The 22,973-nt window shown below is 28.7% G+C and overlaps 1 protein-coding gene across 2 annotated transcripts in view; it reads right to left on the reverse strand.

The window, feature by feature from the left end:
- Positions 1 to 22,973, reverse strand: part of kek5 (leucine-rich repeat, immunoglobulin-like domain-containing kekkon 5 protein) — a 524,846-nt gene that overhangs the window by 393,058 nt on the left and 108,815 nt on the right. The gene's annotated exons all lie outside the window — the stretch shown is intronic.

Raw genomic sequence — 22,973 nt, forward strand, 5'->3', positions numbered from 1 at the left:
ATTGGAAACGGAAAAAAATTCAATCACGTTTGTAATTGAAAATTATTTCCGAATTGATTAACAAATTGATTGACTCAATTAATATTTTAATTGGAAACGTAACAAATATCAATCATTTTTTTAATTGGATTTTATTCGGATTTGATTAAATAATTAATTGAATCAATTAACATATTAATTGAATCCGTTTCCAAATTCAATTAAGTGTTTAATTGAAAAAATGTTGGTGATAATTTTTTGTGTGTAGAAAATAAACTTTAGACACAAAGTGAAGGTTGGCCAAGATTAGGTAGTCGATGTTGTAGTTTTCGAAAAAAAAAAACAGGTAATGCTAAAAGCCCGTTTATTACACTTTATACCAACAGAAAGTTTGCTAAAACTGTGATCAATGTATGTGGGCATACCAAGAACTTAATCTCAATGAAAGGAAGATTTTTAAATTTCCTAGACTAGTTGGAAATGTTGAAGGTTTTCTCAGTTGTAAATATCAAAACTATTTTTCCTTGGAATTGAAAACTACAAAACAAAAACTAAAAAATATTATTTCTGACCTTGGGGTGATTACATTCTCAACCCTCAGCAAAATAGTGAACGACATTTTTTATAGCTGATTTAACTTTATTTTAGTTCGTTAAAATTAGTTGGTTTTAGTTAAATTTTGTCAAATGTGTTGATTATTTTAATTATTTTGTGCTTACTTAGTTGTATACACTAGTAGAAAAAGTTTCGTTATATTAACGAAAGGTGTCGTTAAAAGTCAGCCAATGAAACAAATTCGTTAATACAACGAATTTTTCGTTAATATAACGAAGTTTCTGTCAATCAACGTAACGTTTCGTACTATTAACGAATATTTTCATTTTATTAATGAAAATGTTTCGTTATATCAATGAAAATTTTTCGTTGGCTGACTTTTAATGAAATTTTCTTTGTGTGTACAAATGAAGTAAACAAATATACTATATTTGAAAAAACATAGTTTACATTTTCCTAAAATGGTTGAAGTTTACTTAAATTGTGTTCGTAAGTTTCTAAAATGAGTATAGTTTCCTAAAACTGTCTGTTTGAACTTCCTATTGCGCTAAAGATTTTTTAACAATTTTTAACTCAAATTTTTCCGTTAAAAATATGAAATTTTCTTAAACAAAAGAAGAAAATTTATTTTTTTTAATAATATTATCTTCAATTTGACAAAAATTGCAATTAAAATTTTCATGTTGCAATTAAAATTTTCTAAGCCAAACCTTCATTTTCTTTAACGGTGGGTTCACTTTGTTTCTATGTGAATTATTTAACCCTTTCGACCCTAAAGTTGCCTGTGGGCAACTTTTTGTGTTTTGAGACTCACTGTCAGCGTTGTTTTGGCTTTTGTTCATAAAACTGTAACGGTATCGAAAGCTACAAGTGTTTTCTTCAAGTCGAATGAAAAATCAGCTAATTTGGTTGTCAATTAGCAAAAATTTTTTCATTAATACGCACGTACCTCATGAAAAAAATATTTGCGAATTTAAAAAGAGGTTTTTATACATGTAACTTTTTTCAAAAATTACAACTAAAATGTTGAAAGTTTTTATTAAATCTATTGTAGTACATGTCAAATAAAATATTTCTGGAAGTCAAATCTTATAATTGCAAAAAAACAACAGATGGGAAATTTTTAAAATTGAAAAGTTGCCTGTGGGCAACTTTGGGAAATTGTGGTAGTAAAATTACATATTTTTGAACATAAAACCTGGAGAAAAAAGGTTTGAAAAACAATGATTTTGAAAAAATGTTGGACTTCAATTGGGATGTCCCATTGACGAGAAATGCGGCGATGATGGGGAAAACATATCTGCAGTGCAGTGGGGAATTTGGAAGGAATCGTAAAAAGGGAGGCAGCCACTTCTTGCCAACATACTAGTGGATTAGCACGAATATTGACGCTTTACACCGCCAGTTAAATTGACATGGGTTAAAAAAAAAAAAAAAAAAAAAAAAAAAAAAAAAACATTTTTGTGAGTCACGCGTGATTCACGCGAAGCCGTGAATGAAATTTAAACGAAATCTCGTGAATGAAATTTAAACGAAACCTCGTGAATGTGCGTGAACGGGATTTAAAAAAAATGTGTGGCGCGTGAGCGTGAGTAAAAATCAAATTGTGTTCATGATTGTGAGTGAGTAAACTTTCTCCGAAATCACGCTCCCGATAAAACTTTACTTTCACGATCCAACCCACGCTCACGATCCAACTCACACTCAAGATAAAATTCACGTTAACAATAAAATTCATATTCACGATAAAAATTCGCACTCACGGTAAAACAGACACAAAAAGTCACAATCACGAACAAACTCACGTTCACGATTAAATTCAAGCTCACCGATTTTAATCACCTTTACATATTTAATCACGCTTAAGATTTCAATAGCGTGAATCACGAGAAATTTCGTTAATTACCAGAATTTTATTGAGCCACGAAAATTGTCGTGTTCCGAAAATATTCGTGACTTACGAGATTTATCGTGAATTACGAAAATTGTCGTGAATCGTGCGAAAGCGTGAGACATAAACATTGTTCATGTGTGAGCGTGTGCGAGTATGTCTTTTCATTTCGTGACCGTGAATTCCTACCCACATGGCATGCGTGAGTACAAATATTTCTTCGTGAATGTGTTTGAGCGTGATTGAAATTCCACTCACGCGCGCATCTAAGTATATATTTACTGTAAAATAACAAAAAAACTTAACAAAAATCCAATAAAACGTAATACGTCTATCATTACAAAACAAAATAGTTTGTAGTCACAATTGCCCAAAGTTGCCTACAGGCAACATTCTCTACCGCCTAAACGAATGGGCGTGGCGATCCGAAATTTTGGCTAGACGCTTCTTAAATGACTTCAACATGATTAAAAGTAAAAAAAAAATTTTAGCGATACCTATAAAAATTCGGGGTCGAAAGGGTTAAGTATTTAAAATCATAAAATGTTCAATGTTTCAATGAAAAAAATTCGGTGGCACAATTGCAGATCTCCGAACACTTCTTTCTTCTCTTAGTCTTGACAAAATTAATAGAGTAAAGTTCACTTATAAAAGAGAGAAAGAGAGAAATAACTATGATAACTAGCGGTTCATACAGGTTTAAGAAAGTGCCATAATCACTAAGCTTAACATTGAGTTAGATTCATTATTATGAGAGGGAGGGAGAGAGAAAGAGTGTGAGAGATAAATCCCTTTGTATTACAAAGGCTTGATTTATCTATAACACACACAGCTACATTTTTTATATGTTTTTTGCATTTGATTGCATCATGTTCAATGAAATTGTTCGATTTGTTCAACTTTCATAAACATTAAATCACTGTGTTTGTGGGATGATAATGAGGTTGCTTCTTTGTATTATTAAAAGAATCCAATATATTCTTGAAATTTTGATGCACAGCTTAATATTCGGTTAGAAAAACATACTGAATCTAGATTCTTTCCAATTCATAATTTCGTATTGCAAATTTCAGGTAAATAAGCAAATAATTAAATCAAGGTTTCTATAAAAGAAGTGAAAAACGTCTTTACTATTTCTGACATTCTCAATTATTTAAATATTTCAAATATTCTTTTCTCCCAATTTCATTGTTCATACGAAAAAAATTCGGTGGTATAGTTTAAATTATTTTTTTTGTATTTGTATTTTTTGTATTGTAGTTGTATATTTCCGATCAGTTCGTTCTTCTTTTACTATGGCCCAGCACATTTTAATATCCACTAATTTTCAGGGATATTCATGCTTATTTTTCACACAGAAAATATATAATCAATTTACTTCAAGTTGATTATAGTTGGAATCGTAATAAATTTCTACTTTATATCACTAGAATAAAGTAGTTTCTTAAGATATGAAAAAGCTTCAAATGACAAATTTTAATTCGGCAGGACAAATATTTAACCAAGTAAAATTCTCTTATAAGAGAGAGAGAGAGAGAGAGAGAGAGAGAACTCTTTGTTTTAAACTTGCGGTTCACACCAGGGATGGAAAATGCAGTACTATAGAACTTTTTTCAACACTTTTTCACCCTGGTCAGTACCGTAGTACCCCCGCGAATGATTTAGTACCTTTTGTGTAGACATTTTTGAGCCGATATCAGATATATGGTACAATAGTTTTGACAAAATATTTTAATATTTTGAGAAGGTCTTTAACAAACTTATTTGCTAATAGTCTTTTACAAATTTGGCAAAACAGACAAGTTCATGCGGGAAGAAAATCTCGATATTGTAAAAGCCATAGTCACAAATACGATTTGCTTGAATTTCAATAGTGTTTTAGTCGAAAAAGCACGTGATTCTATATTACTCTTCCACACGAAAACAATCTAGATAAGAAGTTATCGATCGCATTCTAAAATAATGCAAAACATTAGAATCAATGTCGAAACATGAGACAAAAGTAATCTACCAAAATTTGGAGAAAAATTTAACAAACACTTTTATTTTGCAAAAATAAAGAAAATATTGTCAAAATTTTATTTCTATAGGAAATTTTGTCAAAATTTTATTTCTATAGGAAATTTTGTCAAAATTTTATTTCTATATAAAATTTTGTCAAAATTTTATTTCTATAGGAAATTTTGTCAAAATTTTATTTCTATATATAATTTTGTCAAAATTTTATTTCTATAGAGAATTTTGTGAACATTTTATTTCTATAGAGAATTTCGTCAACATTTTATTTCTATAGAAAATTTTGTCAAAATTTTATTTCTATAGAAAATTTTGTCAAAATTTTATTTCTATAGAAAGTTTTGTCAACATTTTATTTCTATAGAGAATTTTGTCAACATTTTATTTCTATAGAGAATTTTGTCAAAATTTTATTTCTATAGAAAATTTTGTTAAAATTTTATTTCTATAAAAAATTTTGTCAAAATTTTATTTTTATAGAGAAATTTGTCAACATTTTATTTCTATAGAGAATTTTGTCAAAATTTTATTTATATCGAAAATTGTGTCAAAATTTTATTTCTATAAAAAATTTTGTCAAAATTTTATTTTTATAGAAAATTTTGTCAAAATTTTATTTCTTTCTTTTTATTTATTATTTCTTATTTATTTGTCAAAATTTTATTTTTATAAAAAATTTTGTCAAAATTTTATTTCTATAGAAAATGTTGTCAAAATTTTATTTTTATAGAAAATTGTGTCAAAATTTTATTTTTATAGAAAATTTTGTCAAAATTTTATATCTATAGAGAATTTTGTCAACATTTTATTTCTATAGTAAATTTTGTCAAAATTTTATTTTTATAGAAAATTTTGTAAAAATTTTATTTTTATAGAAAATTTTGTCAAAATTTTATATCTATAGAAAATTTTGTCAAAATTTTATTTCTATAGAAAATTTAAATTTCATTTAATTTTATTGTTGTTTTTGATCTCAGCTTAAAGCCATGCATTGACTAAACTACAAGTGTAGCTTAACCAACAGAGGAGGTTCAAGTGTAGTTCACTTTGGGTTGAGTGAATTACCCGAATTTATTCTGATAATTGGTTGATAGTTTTGCTGCAAGTAGAGGATGCCGATGAGGAATGTGGTAATTCCGAAACAGCTGTACATCCAGTCTATAGGGCTTTGCCCAAATAAATTTGACAAGCATACTTTTCCTCTGTTGGTTAAGCTGAGATCAAAAACAACAATAACGATTGAAGAGAAGCCAACAATAACAAACAAAATGAACATTTAATTTCTATAGAAAATTTTGTCAAACATTTTTTTTTTTATATCCAGAGAAAATTTATGTAGTACCATAAAATAGAGCTGTGGCAGCCGCGATTACAAAACTGCGAATATAAGACTACAAAAAAATTTTTAAATTTAGGAGTTGGCAAACAAAATTTTATTTTCTTTAAAATTCAATTTAAGGGAGCTCTTGACAATAATCTTCCAATGGAATTTTTGTTAAAATTTAGTGAAAAGTACTTTTTCACTCAGAAAAGTACCCTTTTTGTACTTTCTTAAAAATTGTATTTCCCATCCCTGGTTCACACACGGTTTAGAAAGAGTTCCATAATCACAAAGCTTAATATTGATATTCACTGATAAGAGAGAGAGAGAGAGAGAGAAGGGGAGAAATAAACCCGTTTATATTAAAACTAGCGGTTAATCCGCAATTAAGAAAGAGTTCCAAAACTTAATATTAAGTCGAGTAAAATTCATTGATAAGAGAGAGAGAGAGAGAGATAGAGAGAAATTGCTTTTTATTATAATACAATGATGGTATGTCTATAACACACAGCTACTTCGATCTGTTTTTCTATAATTCGATCATGGCCATTTGAAACATAGGAGGTGTCCCTCACTCTTGTGATATATAATGGAAAACTCAATCAGCTTTATTTAAGTCATAAACTAATTATTGTCTGTCGTTGGCGTGAAATTCAAAAACATCTGATTTTCTTTACTATAAATTCAGCTGTTTCAAACGCTAAAAATTCATTCGACATAGAGAAGCAGGTCATTAATCGTAGTTATAGCAAAACAACAAAAAAAATCTACATTATTTAAATAAGTGACTGCGAGCACTTTATTATCGGCTTCTTTGCTATCTACTCAACTATGTTCTGTTCGCAAAGATTTGAATAAACTGCAAACAAATTTCGCATGTTGCAATTTTTGTTAGCTTCTCGAATATATATTTTTTGTTTGTTTTTCATTTCTTTCATTATGAAATCATAGAAAAACACGTAATATAATTCCGACATGACCTACATGCTCATATCCCGATATGAACGCTCATTTTCATAATTCTTTTAGTCTTTCGTTTGATATTCAAACAAAAGCAGCGTAGAGAATTTCATGTCGAGAATTGAGTTGAGGCGGAGGTGTTGATGCCTTTGCACTGAGTTCTTTTATTTATTTTGCATAAAACGCAAAAAAAATCTCAAACTAGAGAAAATGTATATGGTGTTTGATCAATTGTAAATTAAGTATAAGTGAGCGGACTATAGACTGGATGCGTATTCATAGCAGATTGGTAGGAGTGAACTTAAAAAGGTTAAATTAAAATGGCAATCATTTTATATATAACCTACCCTACTTTACTTAAGTTAAATTAGATGAGGTTTTTGTGCATATGATTTATGAGTAAAATTATTGTCGGAAACATAGTTTGAGTAGCTAATTTTTACAGTTTACGACGGACCATCGTTTCACTTTCGTGACAATTAAAATTAATATTTGTTTGTGTTTACAATCGATTTTTTTTTTCTACCAGAAACAAAAACGCATCTATTATTAATGTATTGCAAACATCTGAATGATTCTCTACCATCACTCCAACATTGCATCTACAAAGGTTTTCAAACTAAAGTAGATTGTTTAACGAGTATACAAAAAACTAGCCAGCTAAAGTGCTAAAGTTGAAGTTAAAACGCATCCCATGTTAAAATATGTCTAGGGGCAAGCCTCTGGTGCTGGTGATGTCCAAGGGAATTCCTGGTGCAATAGCGGTAGATGCTCAGGGTATATACACTTCCTTTTCACGACATTGCAACAGACTCAAGCCGAAGAGGGAGGCAGCATTTAACGAAATGTGTATACCTTCATGTTGAAAGTTCAAAAAATCCATGGTGACATTCTTGTTGCTTTTCAACTTCAACAATCTGCTTACAAAAATTGGACTAAGTGAATTTATTTTAACTTTATTGAAATAGTTGACGTGTATATTCGAAGAATTTGTAAAACATGGAAAGGAGTTTAGAACTATGTTCAAAGTTATTTAATATCTTAGTGTAAAGTTAAAATGAATTACAAAAAACAACAGTTATCATTAGATGTAAAATAAAAATACTAACTTAAAAAAATGCTGTATTTTTATAATGAATATTTTTAATATATTACAAACCAATATGTATTAATTTAATTTTATTTATGGTTTTAGAATAAAACGATCCGCACCGAAAATTTTTCATAGGAGCTTATTGGACATGCCGATTAAGGAATTGGTATTATGTACAAAGTTATTAAAAAGAACATGGAAGATACCAAGCAATACAAGCCTGACTATACACATGTTTATCGCTGGCTAATTCGAATTTCCATAGCCTTCAGTATAGATTTGGAGGGGTGAGAGGATTCATTTTTGGTCCTAAAGGGTGATACGGTCAAAACCCCTCCTTTTGAAGATGTGTGTGTGTGTGTGTAGAATGTTGCTCCTATTTTGATTTTGGAATTCACTCTTCAGTTGTCAAAATGCCGTCCAAGCAAGAAGAGCAGCGTATCAAAATTTTGCTCGCGCATTGCGAAAATCCGAGCTACTCGCACGCAAAGCTGGCAAAATCGCTAAAAGCTGCCAAATCAATCGTTACAAATGTAATTAAAGTGTTTGGGGAACGTTTGTCGACAACCAGGAAGTCTGGATCGGGGGGAAATCGAAAACCGGAAGGCGCTGAGATGACAAAGAGAGTTGCCGGTAGTTTCAAGCGAAACCCTAACCTCTCTCTCCGAGATGCCGCAAATAAGCTGGGTGTATCGTCTACAACCGTGCATCGAGCCAAAAAGCGAGCCGGACTATCGACTTACAAGAAGGTAGTGACTCCAAATCGCGATGATAAACAAAATACGACGGCCAAAGCGCGATCCCGGAGGCTGTACACGACGATGCTGACGAAGTTTGACTGCGTGGTAATGGACGACGAAACCTACGTCAAAGCCGACTACAGCAGCTTAAACGGTAAAAGGAAGGGGAAAGGTAGCAGATATTTTCAAGCACATAAAACTGTCAAAGTTCGCAAACAAATATCTGGTTTGGCAAGCCATCTGTACCTGTGGCTTGAAAAGCGGCATTTTCATAGCTTCCGGGACTGTCAACCAAGAAATTTACGTGAAAGAGTGTTTGAATAAACGTCTGCTGCCTTTCCTGAAGAAACACGGTTGATCCGTACTGTTTTGGCCGGATTTGGCATCTTGCCATTATGGTAAAAAGGCCATGGAGTGGTACGCCGCCAACAACGTGCAGGTGGTTCCCAAGGACAAGAACCCTCCCAACACGCCAGAGCTCCGCCCAATTGAGAAATACTGGGCTATTGTCAAGCGAAACCTAAAGAAGACCAAAAACTGCTAGGGACGAGCTGCAGTTCAAGGCAAACTGGCTTTCTGCGGCGAAGAAGGTGGACAAGGCGGCTGTACAAAATCTGATGGCAGGTGTCAAGCGTGAGGCCCGGCAATTCGGATTTGGAAAAGCGAAAGCCTAACTGAATATTTTTCCTGAATTTTATACTAATTGAACTTGAAAAAGAAATTTAATTTGATTTTTAAATTAAACGATTTCACCGATTTACACGCGTTTTCCCTTGACCAAATTTTGACCGTATCAGCATTTATATGCAAACTTCTTATGGAAATGATAGGCTCGAATTATTCTTCCCAAAATTAACCATTTTTCACCAACACTTATTTTTATATTATTAAGAAGAAAATTTTCATACGATAGCCAAAAATATCAATAATTAACTCTGGCATGGATAATATGGCCGTGATTTGGAGCCAATGATGTTTCCTCTACTTTTAGTTAATTTTCCTTATGATAAGGAGCCATTTCGTAAATGGTACCAGGTCATAACATTTTCCTATTTTTTAACAACGCATTGTGAATATCTGAAAAAGGGGAGTGCAAATTATTATGTACAAGTTTGCCTGTTTTTATGGAAATTTCGATAAATTTATGCAAATATACAAATTCATAGTACGCTCCAATAGCTTTTCTATTTCTCTAATCAGCTTTATCTAATTAAGAAAAGTAAAAAAAAAATTCCTATTTTCATTTGTTATAGTTTTGCAATGTTCCCAATCGCATCTTCAGTTATTCAATTAGACAGTCATCCCATTGAAGGACCTTCGTGAATATCTACCTTCAGCAAAATTCTTTGTTTAGAATTTCTGTGAATTTTAATGTCCATCAGTTTGACATGACAACTTAATTTTGCCATTTGAAAAACTTCACAAAAGTGTAACTGTATAATTGAAATAATTATAGCATTCGACATTTAATTAAATTTCATTAAAGCTAGCCACTTGAACAGTTTATAAGTACTCAAAGACCTCGCCCCTCCCTCTGCATACCCTCATACCAAAAGACTAACTGTCGAGATGACTGACATTTGCCTTGCCAAATAACAAGAAATTTTTGGTAAACATTAGGGGGATCCACATAGGGCAAAGTTTAATGTCAATTTTGCAGTCATAACCATGTATTTGTAATGAATGCCAGCATCTAGCTAAACTTCTAAATGAAAACTTAGAAAAAGGAAACTTTTCATCTCCGACCTCATCCCCCCGAAAAATGAACCCCAGGTATAATTTCCAAAATTATTTATTCATTACAAAATGCTGTAAGCAAATAATGACGATGATGGGAAGAGATATACACATAGAATAATTTGAGATTTGGATTAACTCAAATTGGTTTTCTTCTATTGCATACGATATTTCTAATAACAATTGCCAAATATAAGTTAAAATTTTATTTTGAATTTATAGTTGTTTTCATCTATGACGGGTTCAAGATCAATGTGTGTATTCCAAATCAGTAACACTCATTGAATATAGATATAATAACACACTCTCTCTCTCTCTCCCCTTCTCACACTTTTTATACTAGCACATGTATTATTCTCAAAACCCACTTTCTCTTCTTCACATAGCTTTATTGTAATTAGAGTGAGTCAAAACATACTAACACTCACTCTCGCTAATTGCTCTTCACATGTAGAGAATATAAATACTATCCAATGGTATTTGAGATTTAATGAAAAAGTCAATGATTTGACAGTCCTCTCAGTTAGGACGCGAAGCCACGATCATCTGTATTAGAGCCAGCTGTACGATTTCACATATGTCTGATGTGCATATTCATTCTATTTTTCTAATTAAAAGACAGTGTTTTATTTATTTTCGTTGTATAAAACCCTTTGGAAAATGTATTTCTGAATGTGTTTTTATTTCATTTCTTTTTCTTTTTTTGTAGAAAAATTAGAGTTTATTATTGTTTTGAGGGAAACCAGAGTTTATTGCTTATTTTTTGTTCAGTGCTGTATACATAAATGTTTGCTAAAACAATAAAGTTGTACAACATGAAGCATATGGCAAATGTCTCCCCGTCACCATAACCAACATCATCATCATCATCATCGTCATCAACATTAACCGAAGGAGCTGTGTAAGGAAGATATCAAAAATCATCCATGCAATCTTCCTTCATATTTTCCTTTTGAAACTCCCAACCATAAGATTTGAAGACAAATGACTATTGTCTTCATAGCTGACACAGGTAAGAGTCAGCCAGGAGCAAGCAAGCAGCAGCAGCAGCCATATACGCATAAACAAAGACCAAAAACACAAAACATAAGGCACCTGCAACGAAAATAATGACGATGACGATGGCAGCGGTGGTAATGCTGCTGGCGAAAGACAAACGCCAATGTTTAAACAAAAATATGAGGCAAACAAAAAACATTTTTTGTTTTACTTCCTGTGGAAATTTATGGACCAAAAACACCAGCATTTGAGATGCCAAAAACACAAATTTCCTGAGACGAAGGAAGAGCACAACACAGTGCTCACCAATACGAACGCATTGTACGATGATGATTAAAGGACTCAATGTGAATTTGTGAAATGTCTTTTCCGTTTTCAAATATAAATTATCGCATGAGAAAGTGCAATGTGCCCACTGTATTTTATGTCCTAGAAATAAGCTATAAACTTCTCATTGAACAGACACCTGATACTTTTTTTTACAATTTACTATTATTGATATCAATGGCAGTTAATAAGGAGAAAATGAAAAAAAACTCTAGGGAAAAATATGGGGTCTCACCAAAAAAGTATTAAAATCATTGATAAAAATATGAATAACATATAATAAAAAGGATCAAGAAGCTTATATTTTAAAAACCATCGTTAATATTTTATTACACATAAGTAATTTTGAAATTTAAGAGTTTTTTCATTGATCGATGTTAATAACCATTGTGTGGTTTCTATAATGAATTAAAAATATCAAATATTTTTATGTTAAAAAGAATTCAATTTAAATTCAAATAAGTAAACATTTTGTTCGAAGAAGGAGTATAGTGCGATTTCTCAAAAAAAAAAAAAAATGAATAATGAAATTAAGCCAATTTAAATTAAAATAGGGAAAATTTTATTAATTTTAATTAAATCAAATATATACGGCTGTAAGTTCGGCCGGGCCGAATCTTATGTACCCTCCACCATGGATTGCGTAAAAATTTCTACTAATGATTATGAGTGTGGTAATGCTTACCGATGGCCAGGTGTCTTAAAACTTCTTAACACCGTCTTCTAAATTGTAAGTTAGTCCATTTGTGGTATATATTAGGCAAAAAAAAATTTATATATAGGAAGTCTACAAATAATTACGAACCGATATGAACTTTTGCGCGGTAATTAGAGAGCTAGAATTGAAATATGGAGGTCGCTTTATGTGGGGGCTATATACAATTATGAACCGATGGACCAATTTTTGTGTGATTGAGGATCGGTTTATCTGAGGGCTATATATATCTATAGACCGATAATGACCAAGTTTGGCATGGCTGTTAGAGGCCACATACTAACACAATGTACCAAATTTCAATGGAATCGGATGAAGTTTGCTCCTAAACTAATCTGATTTTAGTAAATTACAAGAAATTGTAAATATATAAGTTTAATTTAAATTAGTTTATTTAAACAAGTTTTGACAAAAAATAATACGTTGCCCACTAAAGGCAATTAAAAACAAAACCAAAAAATATACATAGAACTTAAAACTAAATCTAAACTTTTTTAAAAATATTTCATTGATATTATTTCGTTGATATTATATATGCTAAATGCAAAAATGTATATATAATTAAATTGGCCAACGTAAATAAAACCTGTTGAGTCAATTGAAATTCATAAGCGTCACTTAAATTAATTAAATTCAATTTAATAAAAACTAAACAATATTAAACCAAAATAAAATAAATTAAACTTGTTTGTGTTTTAGTTAAATTATTTCAAGTTATATGTAATTTGATTAAATACTCTAAATTAAATTCAATACAATTCAAAAGCAGATTCAATTGAATTGAATAAACTTAAATTATATTAGCAAAAGTTTCAAAAAAGTAAATTGAATTAATGAATTTAAATTAAGTAAAACTTTATTTTATGACATTAATGGACATTAAATAAATTTTATTTAATTAAATTAACAAATGTTCGCAAAATAAAATTGAATTAATTGAATACAAATAATGGTCTTAAATTAAGTGAAATTTAATTTTATAATATTTCTTAATTATAAATAAATTTTATTTATTCATTTTCAAATTTATTTATTTATTTTAAAAGTAAAAAAAAACTTAAATTAAATTAACAAAATGTTCACAAAATTTACATTAAATAAATTTTATTTAATTAAATTAAAAAAAATGTTCACAAAACTAAATTGAATACAAATAATGGTCTTAAATTAAGTGAAATTTAATTTTATAATATTTCTTAATTATAAATAAACTTTATTTATTCATTTTTAAATTTATTTATTTATTTTAAAATTAAAAAAAAAACTTAAATTAAATTAACAATATGTTCACATTAAAAAAATTTTATTTAATTAAATTAACAAAATGTTCACAAAACTAAATTGAATACAAATAATGGGCTTAAATTAAGTGAAATTTAATTTTATAATATTTCTTAATTATAAATAAATTTTATTTATTCATTTTCAAATTTATTTATTTATTTTACAATTAAAAAAACTTAAATTAAATTAACAAAATGTTCACAAAATTAAATTGAATACAAATAATGGTCTTAAATTAAGTGAAATTTAATTTTATAATATTTCTTAATTATAAATAAATTTTATTTATTCATTTTTAAATTTATTTATTTATTTTAAAAGTAAAAAAAAAAACTTAAATTAAATTAACAAAATTTTCACAAAATTTACATTAAATAAATTTTATTTAATTAAATTAAAAAAATGTTCACAAAACTAAATTGAATACAAATAATGGACTTAAATTAAGTAAAATTTAATTTTATAATATTTCTTAATTACAAATAAATTTTATTTATTCATTTTCAAATTTATTTATTTATATTAAAATTTATTTTATACAAAATTAAATAACTTAAATTAAATTAATTGACATTTACTAAATTTTATGTATTCATTTTTAAATTAATTTATTTAATTAAATTGACTTAAATAAAAAATTTACAAAATTAAATTGAATTAATTGAATAAAAATGAATGGATGTAAATTGAATAAAATTTAGTTTTATTATATTAATTGGCATTAAATAAATATTTTTCATTAATTTCCAAATTTATTTATGTAATTGAACTAACTTAAATTAAATTAACAGAATTTTCGCAAATATAACTTGAATAAACTGTATTAAAATAATTGATGTAAATTAAGTGAAATATAATTGTATGTGCAATTTTAAATTTATTTATTTAATTGACAAAAAATTAATTGATTTAACTGAACAAAAATTAACGATTTAAGTTAAGTTTAGTGTTATCAAAAAAATTTATTAAGTAAAACTTTATTTTATTACTTTAATGGACATTAAATAAATTTTATTTAATTAAATTAACAAATGTTCGCAAAATAAAATTGAATTAATTGAATACAAATAATGGCCTTAAATTCAGTGAAATTTAATTTTAAAAATATTTCTTAATTACAAATAAATTTTATTTATTCATTTTCAAATTTATTTATTTATTTTAAAATTAAAAAAAAAAACTTAAATTAAATTAACAAAATGTTCACAAAATTCACATTAAATAAATTTTATTTAATTAAATTAAAAAATGTTCACAAAACTAAATTGAATACAAATAATGGACTTAAATTAAGTGAAATTTAATTTTATAATATTTCTTAATTACAAATAAATTTTATTAATTCATTTTCAAATTTATTTATTTATTTTAAAAGTAAGAAAAAAACTTAAATTAAATTAAAAAAATGTTCACAAAATTTACATTAAATAAATTTTATTTAATTAAATTAAAAAAATGTTCACAAAACTAAATTGAATACAAATAATGGTCTTAAATTAAGTGAAATTTAATTTTATAATATTTCTTAATTATAAATAAATTTTATTTATTCATTTTCAAATTTATTTATTTATTTTAACATTAAAAAAAATTTTAATTAAATTAACCAAATGTTCACATTAAAAAAATTTTATTTAATTAAATTAACAAAATGTTCACAAAACTAAATTGAATACAAATAATGGTCTTAAATTAAGTGAAATTTAATTTTATAATATTTCGTAATTATAAATAAATTTTATTTATTCATTTTCAAATTTATTTATTTATTTTAAAAGTAAAAAAAAACTTAAATTAAATTAACAAAATGTTCACAAAAATTACATTAAATAAATTTTATTTAATTAAATTAAAAAATGTTCACAAAATTAAATTGAATACAAATAATGGGCTTAAATTAAGTGAAATTAAATTTTATAATATTTCTTAATTATAAATAAATTTTATTTATTCATTTTCAAATTTTTTTATTTATTTTACAATTAAAAAAACTTAAATTAAATTAACAAAATGTTCACAAAATTAAATTGAATACAAATAATGGGCTTAAATTAAGTGAAATTTAATTTTATAATATTTCTTAATTATAAATAAATTTTATTTATTCATTTTTAAATTTATTTATTTTAAAATTTAAAAAAAAAATAAATTAACAAAATTCACATTAAATAAATTTTATTCAATTAAATTAAAAAAATGTTCACAAAACTAAATTGAATACAAATAATGGGCTTAATTAATTTAATTTTATAATATTTCTTAATTATAAATAAATTTTCAAATTTATTTATTTATATTAAAATTTATTTTATACAAATTTAAATAACTTAAATTAAATTAGTTGACATTTACTAAATTTTATGTATTCATTTTTAAATTAATTTATTTAATTAAATTGACTTAAATAAAAAATTTACAAAATTAAATTGAATTAGTTGAATAAAAATTAATGGATGTAAATTGAATAAAATTTAGTTTTATTATATTAATTGGCATTAAATAAATATTTTTCATTAATTTCCAAATTTATTTATGTAATTGAACTAACTTAAATTAAATTAACAGAATTTTCGCAAATATAACTTGAATAAACTGTATTAAAATAATTGATGTAAATTAAGTGAAATTTAGTATTTAATTTTAAAATTATTTATTTAGTTGAAAAAAAATTAATTGATTTAACTGAATAAAAATTAATGATTTAAGTTAAGTTTAGTGTTATCAAAAAAATATTCATTATCAAATTAGTCATTTTCAAATTTATGTACTTAATTACAATTTCGTTTTTATAAATTTAATTCATAATAACATTTCATTTATTTATGAGACTCTACTAGACAATAGAAAAATAATTGAATTAATTAAAATACATAAAATTATACTAAATTAATTTTCTTCTTAAATGTTTTAATATGGAAATATTAAATTTAAATCGCAGTAGTTAAATGGTTAATATTTTTATAAATTTAATTCATAATAATATTTCATTTATTTATGAGACTCTACTAGACAATACAAAAATAATTGAATTAATTAAAATACATAAAATTATACTAAATTAATTTTCTTTTTAAATGTTTTAATATGGAAATATTAAATTTAAATCGCAGTAGTTAAATGGTTAATAAAAAAATATACTTTATTTTAATTTAACTTTAAATTAATAAAATGGCAATAAATGGTTTACCCTTAAAATGCTGCTATGGCGTATGTCTGAAAAACTTTATGAATATTATTTCCTTATATATAAAGCTCACATAATTTTTCGCTGTACGTTGGCAAAACCATCATTGAAAATTCATAATTATTTATGGTAAAATTTAAAGTATGAATATGTATTTTTGTAGTACACAATGTCAAGTCTTTTACTGGCAAGTAATTTATTAAATATTCTGTCAAATCGAATAAATTTTAAATTATTTATTTTATCGAACACACAAACATAAGCAACAAATCATAGCCTTTAGGGAAAAGAAAAAGTGAACTTAATCAAGAAACAACAAACAAAAAATGTATTGAAAATATGTCACAAAAAAAATTTTAACTAAATTCTCATCACCGTGAATTCAAGCAAGTGCTCGGCATGAGTAGCAACGCTTAGTAAATCTGCGATATTATGCCATACAACTCTGTGTGTGTGTGTTTTTTTCGCAAAGAAAAACAAAAGCACTACAGCCATTCGCATGCGAGTGAGTTCAACGTCAAAATACGAAGGTGGTTTTTGTGGCTTGTGCTTAATTTTTTGCTCTAGTAAAATCCCCAGCGACTACAATGATTTAGTTGTTATTGTGCTTGTTTTGTTTCTAAGTTGTTGTTGTTGTTGTTGTTGTTGTTGCTCTTTTCCCAACTGTTTTCTCTGGAAAACTTTGTCAAAGCCAAACTTTATGACATTGACACTTATGTGCATTGGCATGAGTGCAATGAGTATGGCTTGTCATGGATTGGGTGAGTGAGAGATATGGTATGTGTTTAACTGTGTGTATGTGTGTGTGTACAAGAACAGCTTGAATGAGAGAGGTGAAAAAATGTCATGCGACAATGTTCTTTGTCATTGTTTTTGGTTTTTTGTTCCACCGAGTGAGATAATAACTCTACAAAGAAATTCCATTAAAAATTTTAAAATATATGAAATTATTTCCATGTTCTTTGGTTTGACGTTATACATTTTTCACTGAGGAGACATATTAGTTGCTGTGGTTGTTGTTGTTGTTGTGCTTATTTTTATCACAGCAATGACTATAAATTCACCCCAGTTGTCGAGATAATTACATGTGATTATGTCAACCATTACTACTGCTTTCAACAGTGCATTTGCGTGCAGAGGAGTTGGTTGTTGTTGTTTTGTATTGGTAGAGGGTGTTGCAAGACATCAGCACTTGTTTCTTACGCTTGGCGTGTTGCAGGGATGCCAACGATTATTTATTTCCGCTTTTGTGATATCAATTCCCTTTCATCTATTGTACAAAAAAATATTCCACCTCTCCTAAGCCTATACTGTTTTATGTCAACTACGACAAAAAAAAATCCAATTACCTTCAGGTGTTCTTATGGATAATTTGGTCCAAATATATGCCTTCAACTTTTATCCCTAAACTTTTTTTTTATGTTAAGATAATTGGTCTGAATTCAAGCATAACACTCAAATACTTCAAGTGTGTATGGAAATCTGAAAGAGAGAAAATTTGTTCACATTTTTTGTCTGCCAAAACAAAAATAGCAAATTGAGAAACATACATTCAATAAAAGTTTTCAGCTAGGCTTTACAATTCTCTTTAAATATCTGAAAATTGCCATACAAGAAGTTTTCAATTAACTGCCAAAGGCAGAGGGAATCAATTGAATTGTTGTCTTTTTTAAAAGTTGTGAATGGGTCTTCAATTACAAGTTCAATTAACATGCTGTGAAAGTAAAGCGTCCATGTATGATTTAGGACTTTGGCTTTGAAATGTGCAAAAGTTTGCAATGCCTGAAAAACTTTACCACTAGGTCAACCCAAAGAAAAAAATACTTTCCACCGGAAAAAATAATAAATTTGTTATAAGAGTTGCAACGATTATTTCCAATAATTTCTATGTGCTTTTAAAAAATGTTTAGCGGCAAATCAAAAATTCGTTTGTCGAACATTTCGTTCCTCAGGAAAGAAACCCCTTTTTTCAGTGTCCATAATCCGCCCTAGGTTAACCGATGCAAATCGGTCAGTTACAAACACCGAGACCAGATATTGAAAACCTGTGTATTTTCGGTTATTCACGTCTAACATTTCGTTCCTCAGGAAAGAAAAGCCTTTTTTCAGTATCCATAATCCACCCTAGGTTAACCGATGCAAATCGGTCAGTTACAAACACTGAGACCAGATATTGAAAACCTGTGTATTTTCGGTTATTCACGAAACCGGATTTTTGAACATCGGTTAACCGATATTCAGTTCACAAAATAATTTCTGTATTTCAATGAATTTCTAGACATCAAAAAAAGTTTGCGAACAAAATAGCACTGATGACAAAAGTCCACAAATGTTTGTGTTGTGGTAACAGTTATGGCAAAGTACCTTAAAAACTTTCCAGGATTGTCTTTTAAATGGAAAGGGAAGTTCATACAGGCTCCCTATGTAATGTCGCATTCCTAGAGGATCAGACTAAAATTTGTGTTCAAAATACTCAAGCAGTCAAATTTGGAAATGAATTTTTTACGACCAATATTTATGGATCTATAGGAAACAATTTTTTATGATTGCTACACAGTAAAAAAATATCACCAAAAATTATTCCATGATTCAATTATTCATTGATTCAATTATTTATTTAATTAAAAGAAAAATCAATAGCAAAGATTAATTGTGTTAATTAATTTGTCAAATGGATTAAATAATTATTATGTTATAATTTTCCAAATTAATTAATTAATTTGGTGAAAAAACTTGTAGGTCATTGTTGTGTTAGTTTGAGTAGCTCTTATTCGTTTCATTGTGTTTGCATTGTGTGTGGCTATTGTATGCTGACATCGAGAACTACAATTTGAGAGTCACTCGCAAGTCGAGAGAGTGAAATAAAGCAATGAGAATGAGAGTATATTTTGTATAGGCATACAAGTTTAATCACTGGGACCAGACCTCAAAACTAACTCGATCCCTTAAATTCGTGAATGAAGACAAAAAAACAAATCTCAAGCTTGGCAAAATGTTTATTAATTGAATCAAATTCAAATTAATTTAACATTTTATGATGCAATTTAACTTATAGTTTCCATGTGAGAATAGTCTGGGGTATCATATACTCGGCTACAACTGATTTTAAAAATTCTTAGCACTAAGACTATACATTTTTTTATTTATCGACATGATCATTTTGTACAATGACATTGAAGTTTCCTTTTCGTCATAGCTTAAAGGCAAACAGCCAAACCCTTTTACTTTAAATGGTTCTTTAGGTTTATCAATTATCAAGTATCTAGCAATTTTCCAAAGTTTAAATATTCCCCAGGTTATATCTTTTACTAACTAGTTTCATAATTTCATCGTGTCGAGAGGGGAAGAGTATAGGAAAGAGAGAGAGAGAGAGAGAGAGAGAGTTAGAGCTGGCCAATGCTGCTACATAAACCAACCAATTTGAGTGTGCTTAGAAAATTCACCTGAACTGTTTCAAGTGTTGGGTTATGAGTTTTAGTTTTTATTGAAATTAATTAACAGAAAATAGTTTTTGACCTCAAGACAAAAAAACAACAACCACATCATTGTCAGTTTAAATATCTCCGGAAAACACTAAAAATATTCATATGGAAGCCTTACCACATTGCTACTGCAGATAGAAATAACCTAGAAAATTATATGAAAATAATTTAAATATTTATGTAAGTTTACCTTTTTGTGAAAACACAACCCAAGCAAAAACAATTTGATACCAGAATTTTACATTTTCCATTAGATGTGAAGCTAGGCAGGTATAAAGTTGGTCCATCAACATTTTGCTAACAATGTAGGTCATGTGAAATTAAGTAAAGGCAAAATTTTACTTTGCCATAAAAACGTGTCCCTTTTTGTGACTAGAGTCAAACAAAAATAGGCTCTATTTGAAATCAAAGTTCAAAGTTTTGTCCCACATTATGATACACATGTATTCATATACCACTATATATCATTAAAAATGGCTCCTTAGGGAAACAGCCTTTTACCCTCCCACCAATATCAAAATAATATTTTCGGTAACCACACTGTGGAGGGGAGGGCTGGACAGAAATCAAGGGGCTCAGAACATTGTGGGCGTTTCGTTTTTGTTTTTTATTTTGGTATGACAGACAGACATAAATTGTATTTTTGAAAACAGACTAGTTAGAACTTTTTACCATAAACTGACAGACATGGTAATAATGCATGTAAAACAAAACTTTAATTAAAAATGCAAATATACCCAAGGACACACACACAAACATACAAATGTATGGGGTATTCCATGGTAGGTCACAGAACAAATATTAACTTCGTAACATAAATTTAATTGTAAATACAAAACACAATAATTCCAAGCCACAAACTTCTGTCTTTTTAGGGATTCTAAAATTAACTTATTTTTATTGCTAACATTTTTTCTGTTGTAGTTACATTTTTATATATTTCTTTCTTTTCGAAATAACTTTTATTTTAAATAAATAAACTTTAAAAGATCTTGTTGGGGCCTTTATAAAAATTAATCCGATTTTTTAAAGGCTTTAGTGATATTTTAACTCCTGTAATATCCGAAACCCCACCACACTCCCCCATCCTCTTGGGATATTGATAAATAGCATGGTTGCAATTGTACTAAATCAGCTTTGGAAAAATACCTCTCTAAGGTCATATTCGCTATACAACATAAAACTCAAAAGCAAGCTTCTCCCTTTCCTTAGTATGCTCGGCGGATATATAAAAAAAATCAATTATAGGCCCAGTCAGCTCGAAATTCTGAGCAGGACTATATAGTCTAATAGCCGCAGTCAAAAGTCAGTCTGAAATCGACCAAAATTTATTCGACATCATTGGCCTAAATCGCATTCGAACGGCGAGGTGTTTATGTTTTAATTTATATCTTACGTGAAGGTGGAAAAGGTACCAAATGTGTTTCGGATGATACCAGTGCACTTCACTCGAAAAGTACCAAAAAAAAAAAAACAAGTATATATGGCCGTAAGTTCGGCCAGGCCGAATCTTATGTACCCTCCACCATGGATTGCGTAGAAACTTCTACGAAAGACTGTCATCCACAAATTTCAACTCACTCCGATGAAATTTGCTCCTCCAAGAGGCTCCAAAACCAAATCTCGGGATCGGTTTATATGGGGGCTATAAATGATTATGGACTGATATGGACCACTTAAGGCATGGTTGTTAAATATCATATACTACCACCACGTACCAAATTTCAACCAGATCGGATGAATTTTGCTTCTCCAAAAGGCACCGGAGGTCAAATCTGGCGATCGGTTTATATGGGAGCTATATATAATTATGGACTGAGAGGAACCAATTCCAGCATGGTTGTTGGATATCATATACTAACATCACCTACCAATTTTCAACCGAATGGGAAGAATTTTGCTCTTCCAAGATGCTCCGGAGGTCAAATCTGGGTATCGGTTTATATGGGGGCTATATATAATTATGGACCGATTTCGGCCAATTTTTGCATGGGTGTTTGAGGCCATATATTAACATCACGTACCAAATTTCAACTGAATCAGATGAATTTTTGTCTTCCAAGAGATTCCGGAGGTCAAATCTGGTGATCGGTTTATATGGGGGCTATATATAATTATGGACCGATATGGACCAATTTTTGCATGGTCATTAGAGACCATATACTAACATCATGTACCAAATTTCAGCCGGATCGGATGAAATTTGCTTCTCTTAGAGGCTCTGCAAGCCAAATCGGGGGATCGGTTTATATGGGGGCTATATATAATTATGGACCGATGTGGACCAATTTTTGCGTGATTGTTAGAGACCATATACTAACACCATGTACCAAATTTCAGCGGGATCGGATGAAATTTGCTTCTCTTATAGGCTCCGCAAGCCAAATCGGGGGATCGGTTTATATGGGGGCTATATATAATTATGGACCGATGTGGACCAATTTTTGCGTGGTTGTTAGAGACCATATACTAACACCATGTACCAAATGTCAGCGGGATCGGATGAAATTTGCTTCTCTTATAGGTTAAAATTCATCAACCCCAATCTGCATATGCCAATTTAGCTATTTTTTAGAAAACGTTGGTAGAAAACGTGTATAATTGCTATTGGCAAGAATATTGATTTTAACTTTGCTACATATTTTTAAAATATGGCTAAACAATAAAGGATTTCGATTTCTAGAATGTGC

The sequence above is a fragment of the Haematobia irritans genome, chromosome 3, assembly GCF_050003625.1.
Source record: "Haematobia irritans isolate KBUSLIRL chromosome 3, ASM5000362v1, whole genome shotgun sequence".
Classification (NCBI taxonomy): Eukaryota; Metazoa; Arthropoda; class Insecta; order Diptera; family Muscidae; genus Haematobia; species Haematobia irritans.